This window comes from Xiphophorus maculatus, chromosome 15 (genome assembly GCF_002775205.1).
Source record: "Xiphophorus maculatus strain JP 163 A chromosome 15, X_maculatus-5.0-male, whole genome shotgun sequence".
NCBI lineage: Eukaryota > Metazoa > Chordata > Actinopteri > Cyprinodontiformes > Poeciliidae > Xiphophorus > Xiphophorus maculatus.
Window position 1 is genome coordinate 12,268,347 of NC_036457.1, and position 7,162 is coordinate 12,275,508.

Consider the following 7,162-nt stretch of genomic DNA (forward strand, 5'->3'; position numbering starts at 1 on the left):
CCTCTAAGAAAGTAGCTTTCAGATGAGAAAATGGCTCTTAATAAGGCAGTCGGTCGATTTTAAAGAAAATACCCACCAGTGTGAACAAATTTGTTGATTTCACACTTTGTTGTCATTTCAAACAATCTGAAAGGTGACCAATTATTTTCACATAAATAAACAGGCATCTGTGTTCGCCTGCGCGGTTGACAAGATGGTGCCTCAGGGTGTAACGGCATCCTCCTGCCCCAGACCGACGGTTGGGCGGCTGTCTACTCCGTGTCCCGATTGACCTTCCGTTGGCTACAACGCTGGCTGAATGCACATCTGACACACTCCCGTCCTTTGTGGTGCAATCCTGTGGAAGTCATTTCATTTACTGGCCTTTCAACTCCAGCCAATATAAGGGGTGAGTGGGGGGGCTGGGTGAGTAAGTCTGTGTTTAATCAGCCTGCCACAAAGCATTCCCCTAAACAAAATCAGTCATGATGTTCGGATTGAAAAAAAAAAAAACACTCAACAGAAAATTGACATAAACAAAAACTTTGGCAATTTTTTATCTTTTAAAGACAATCGTGGTAGAAAGGGACTCCATATTGATAATGCCAATTGTGGTGATTGCTTAGCAAATAAAATTAGAGAATAAAGTACTCCACTAAAATTGCTGATGTCGTTTTATGCGCGTTGCCTTAATTACAACAATAAGACTTTTTTTGAAATATGACAGATCAGGACCCCTTTTCAAGCCAAACTATTTCTGAGCAATCTCCAATGGAAGATTTCATCTTTTCGATGTCACAGGATCTTGAAAATGGACTAAAATCATTAGTTTCCAAAGTGGATACTGCAGTAGATAGCATGATTTCATCATCCCTACCCCTCAAAAAAACATCTGGCACAAAAAGCCCAAAACTGCAAGGAACAAAGTAGTAAAAAAATACTAAATCAAAAGCTCTTGATAAAATGTCTCTTTAACTTGTGTGACAAGATTATCCGGGGTTTTTTTTTCCTCTTTTCTTCTGTCACACAGAGGGGAATTAGGGCATGGCCCACTGTCCTCCTACTGACTTTCCATCTCATAAAACCCTGTTTCATTCTCTTTAAAATGCAGCTTACTGTCAGGCTCGTTGGCAAGCTCTGGTCTGTTAATCACCCATTCCTGATGCCACACACAGTAAATCTATTATCACACTCCTAAATGCAACCTTGTGCCGGGCCAACCGGCTTCAGACACTCTTTCTGTATACTCACATTTCATCCTTTGGCTCATACGAGGATTATTCATCGGCCGAGGTGTGAGTCCCCTGAGAATAGGCCTTAAAGTGTCAGTCATGTTTATTCGGAGTGGTGTTGTCTTAGACGATGTAACCAGGTGAAAGTGACTGAAGGAGATAGGAAACCATCAATATGTTCACTGTGTAAATTGAAGAAGGTCATGATTTATGGCTCCTGGCTGCAGGGTGCATACATGCTGAATCTACTCTTTTTTTTTCCTGCTCTAGTCCGGCTCAAGGACAGGTAAGCGTTCCTTTTTCCACAGCTCATCCCTAACACCACTGCTGCGCAGCCTGTGGCACTTGCTGATGAACGTCTCTGCGAATGGCTGCTGTTTTTTCTTAAAGGAGTTGAGCACCATCTATGGGTGGCAATAATAACTGAGGGGAAGCGTAGATGATCAGATAGCAGTATGTTCAACCTTTTTTTTCCCTATTTTTCCTCACCTCATCAGTCATTCTCTTCTGTCGCTGGGGTCTCAGACATAGAGGGGGCAGCTGTGGGTATCTAAGACCCTTGAACAGCTGCAAATCCCCCAAAGGCATCGCATCTGTTCAAATCACACAGCCTGTATCTCTGCTACAGCAAGTTACAGTACTTAACAAGGTTCTGAATGGTCTATTGACCATTGAGCAGATGGTGAGTTATGGTACGATGTTATAGGACTGAGAAGAAAGCGGACTTTCCTCCTTGCAGGGTTCATATGGAGTCTGTAATAGCATACAATTGTATGGAATATGAATTCACTTTTTTCCCATGTTGAACATGTACAGAAAAAGAAATGTATGGGGAAAATGTTTGAATTTACATTTCATGTTCTTAGTCTTTTTCATTGTGTCTTACTTCCATCCCATCATTTTGGCCTTCTTTTCCTCCTTGTTTTCTAATTGATTCCTTCTTAATTTCTTCCATTCTTTGTGTCTTCATTCTGTCTTTCTTCATTTTTGTCATTTCTCCCAGCCTTTCCTCCCTTTTTTCCTTATTTTCTTCCTACTTTCTGTCTTTCATTCTTTTGTTTTATGTGTTATTCCTTACTTTCTGACTTTAGTTCGTTGTCATTTCTTCCTATCTGTAATTTATTTCATCTTTCTTTCCTTGTGTCCTTGCATTCTTACTTCACTTTGTGTTTTTTTTTTTATTTCGTTTTCGGATTCCATATTCATTTATTTATCTAATTATTCAGTTCATTATAATAATTGTCAAACTTGCGTGTTGCTTTGCTATTTAAAACTATCCTAGAGGATTGAGATTTCAAAGGTTAAGTCTGCAACTTTTACATGCAAAATATGTAAATGAGTTGAAAATGGGACATTTTAATAAGGCCACATGAGGAGAAATCAGCACTTAGTCATGAATTCATTTCAGAAGACCAATAAACACAACAAAGTCTTCCCTTAAACTTAAAATATATTATTTATTTGTATGATTTATTGCATCTGGGCACCTCCGATAGTCTTCCTCTGCCTTCGGAGTGAGCAGACAGCACAAATGGAGCGCTCATTAGCATTTGACCTCCACATTATGCTTTGTTTACCTGCCTCTACTCACCTTTATATCTCCTCAGACAAAATCAGGGCTTTTTCACTGAAGCATCTCGACTGTGACACAGTTTTGTTATTGCGCGCCAAAGCTAAACACCACATTTGCATTGCAAGATTTTTTTCTTTTTTTTTTTCTTTAGTGAACAGAAGCAAGCCAAGGCCATAGGAGCTCAGTCATGTAACGGGACTTATCTCCTCCTGGATACTGTCATCCGCACTCTGCAGTCCCTTCAGCTACTCAAAAAATCCCCTGGGATGATAAAGAGAAAAATGAACAAAAGTTATTCATCTTATTATGCAAAAGGAAGAAATTGTGGGTTTACTAATTGCATACTTGAGCAAACCGAATTGAAAGCACTTCCATGTTTTCCGATGTGATACAAAATAATTATATTGTAAATAATTTGTTGTGCTGATTGTGAAGTAGAAGCAAGCTAGGGGAAATCATTTCAACTGCAATTATGTGCTCTACAAAAAGTATTTTCACATTTTATGGGTGAGCAGATTATGCATACGGCGTGAGCAAATACAATCAACAAGTAAGGGCAAATATCCACGGAAAATGTATCCGAAAACATGACACACACACACACAAACACTGAGTTAGCAGATTGGTGGGCGTAGCAGGTAGCTGTGGTTAATTGCACAGCGAGAAACTGTTCTCTAATTTATTTCTCGCCTGTACAAGAGTGATCATGAAGCTGCTTTCATTTCACAGAACACAATTTTCATATTTAATGAGCATGACTCCAATACAATTACAGTAATTAGTCAAATCTCACTCACGGCCAATGGAGCTCGCCACCATTATTAGTGGATCTTATTAATGATGTTGCACATGCGGTGCTCATAGGGTAATTGAGGGCATGTGTGGGTATATGGGAGCGGGAATACTGGAGATTGGAAAACAGTGGTGGTCTGTTTTCTCTCTTTGCTTATGCTAAGTGGAGGTTGATTTAACGTTAATATTGTTAAACCTGAAAAAAGGCTGCTGGATTTTCCAAAATATTAATTATTTTGATTTTCTTCACAATACACATTCAATGCAGGAACTGTAAAAACATAAGTCTAGTTTGTTTGAGCCTTTGTTTTTTCTGCTGCCAGAATACTTAAATATACTTACAGTGCCTTGAAGAAATATCTGTGTACCCATTGAAGTTTTGCTTTTCACACAATATCAAACTGAAGTTTGATTTTATTAGGATTTGTTTCGTAACATACTGACACAAAATAATAATTAAATGTGAAGTGGAATGAAAAGGATATGTGCTTTTGAATTTTCTTCACAGACAAAAAAATAGAAAATTGTGGCATGTAGGTGTAAAGTTTAAAGCAATCCCAAACACTGAATATCTCACAGAGCTCTGTTCCTCCCATCGTCTGAAGCACAGACTTTAAAAAATGAGTTTTTGCAAAATAAAATGTAAACAAATTCAAGAAAGTACAGTAGATTTCCGTTTTAATTGGTTTTGTATATTTTAAGCATTGATTCAAGTGATGCACCTCTCTACTTCTTTGCAACTTAACTACAAAGCTGGTATCAGATGTTCTTTTCCAATCCGGTCTGTGTCCATGTCTGTAGCCAATAAATCTAGTTCTGTTTTTAGATCTATTTTGAGTTCTCTGTGATGGGCTGGCAACTAATCCAGACTGTAGCCTGTCTTTCACCCAAGGACCACTGGAGATAGGACAAATTCTTTTTGCTAGTCTTTAAAATGGGAATCACAAGAGAACATGCTATTCGAACGACACCAATTGGACACCGGGTCCTTATTATGGTCTCGCACAGATCTTCAGGTACCTGGCTTCTTGAAGTTGCTGGTGAGACTTCTCGTTTATAGACAAAAGTACTATTGTGAAAATGTACCATTGAGAAAGGCATACTATGGATTGTGTGAAGAAAAAAAAACTGAAAAAAAGGTTTTAATATTCTTTTCCACTAGTCTTTACATAAACAAGTGAAAATTTTAATCTCAGAAGTTTGTCTCAATGGCCTCTTACCCAATTAAGGGCAGTGTCACCGCTAAGTTAATGAGTGCGAAGCTGCAACAGAAAAACCTCCATTAGCGCCACATAATTAGCGTAACACAGAGGAATTAGAGAGCCACAATGGCACCGCTTTGGTGCTTTTATAATTAAACAGTGGAAAAGACAACAATTAAGCCCAATCTTAAAGCCCCCCTCAATCTCATTTAAGCCAGAAAGGACATGTTTTGTTTTCCGGAAGCTCTAGAGATGCTGCTGCTGCTTCAGTGGGAAGTTTGAATTACAGCTCAAAGACAAGAGAGTGAGGGGAGGTCATGGCAACAATGTGTGAAACACAGAGCAACAAGAAGATTTGTGAGTGGCTCATGTGGTATAACTCTTACTCATTTCTTCAAGAAGGATGTATTAAAAATGTTTGGATTTCATGTGCTAACTTTGCATCAATTTTTTTACTTTTTTTTCATTAGACACCTACAGTATTTAAGTATTCGTTTATGAAACACTTAGATGGTTTACTGGTTTGGCTGACGTACTTATAATAACACAGCATGTGAAGAATGAAATAGCTAGAGCAACAGGTTACTCAAGCAAAACATGGAAGTTTGACTTGTTAGATGTAAAAGGTAACATTTTAATTCTAAGAAAAATAATAATGAATAAAATCTCAAAGTCCAGGAAGAAGAGTTTTTTGTTTTAAATCTCAAATATGAGATTTCATGCTGATGTAAAACTGATGAATCTAAGAGAAATGCTGAGTACGAAAGACATGACTCTAAGCTGCTTCCTCTTCCTCTGGGTTTAGTTTCTCTGCCCTTTCTCTCCAATTTGCAAAACCTCAATCCCTGTCCCTCGCATTGATGCCAAACCTGCGTGACCTAGGTCAAGATCAATAACGCAGTTTAAAAAGGATGGACTGTGTAAATAGAGACGATGGATCCTGCAGATGAGGATGGCTTGACCACGGCCAGCCTCCAGCTGCAGCTGCAGCAGTACTGTTCCTCAACAGTAGCATTTGATCAAGTCTAAAATCAGTGACTACTCAGGAGGACATAAATATGGGGCCACAAAACTGTGACAAATACTCAACATTTTCTTTGTAGTGTTAATGAAGATGACGACTTTGGGCCTCCATTTTTGCAAACAAAAACTGTTCAATAATTGCACAAATACACCATATAAAGAAAGAAGTGTATATTTCTGTTGATTATGCTAAAATTACCACTTAATCTAAATAATTATTTCACTGTATTTTTAGTCTGAAACTTGTCTAACATGTTTTTGTAAAACTTTGTAAAAACTGTTAAAAGACACACAAAACTCTTTATGAAAGCCAAAAAGGGGAGAAAGTCACAGATTCAGATCAGATTTGTTTAAAATCAGTTTAAAATACTTTTAATTCACCAATTTAACAAAAGCAAAAGTTTTGTAGTTGTTTTTTTATTTTTTTACTTTTATTGCTAAGGGCATCTGCATACATGTAAATAAAGAAATAACGGAGTTCAGAAAGGACCCTTGAGGAACTCCAGATCTAATTAAAGCTACAGCCAAAGAATATTTATTTATTTAGTCTCTTATGCCTTGTGTAAAAAAAGACTCAAAACACTGTAAGACGTGTTTTGTAAGACATTTTTTCCTTTCATCATATTAGACTCAAGAATACAATGGCTTCAGAATGAGCTAGATTTATTTTCCAACTCCATCCTTGAAGATTATTCAAATTGATACAGGTCTATATTATTTTGAACCAGATTTAGATTTGGTTAGAGCTTTCATTCCAATTTGAAACTGGAATGTTCTTTTAAACCTCAGGCAGAAAGCATAAATTAAAAATAACCTTAGGCATTAAACACAATTATCAATGCACTGCTTAAGAAAAACTTGAATGGACGTCATCTAAGAGATGAAGTTGTTTCAATACATCTGTCAATTAAAAAACAGACTCAGGCTTCACAAAAAGACTGGGGAGATTTTACTAATGACAGAAAAACTGAAAAACTTACCAGGTTTCATCTTGGAACAGAAAATCCAAAAGGTTTATAAAAGAATAAGGGACGTAAGGCAGTTGATAGATACTAGATAAGATACAGTATGTAAGAAATCTTGACCCTTTTTTAAAGTTTAACATTTGTAAACATTTATGGAGTTTGTTCTTTTTCCACTTAATCAAGAATTTCCTCGACTGAATCACAAAAATTTAAAGAATTAATCAGTCATCTTTAATTTATTTCTATACCGAAGCTGTATCAAACATTTTTTAATATATTCAGCAAGAATCCCCAAGATAGACTTTTCACAGTAGAATCTATGTTGTTTCCTTTTTATGGGTGTGTTTCACTTGCAACAATTCCCAGAAGGAATAAACTCAGCTACATAAAAATGCT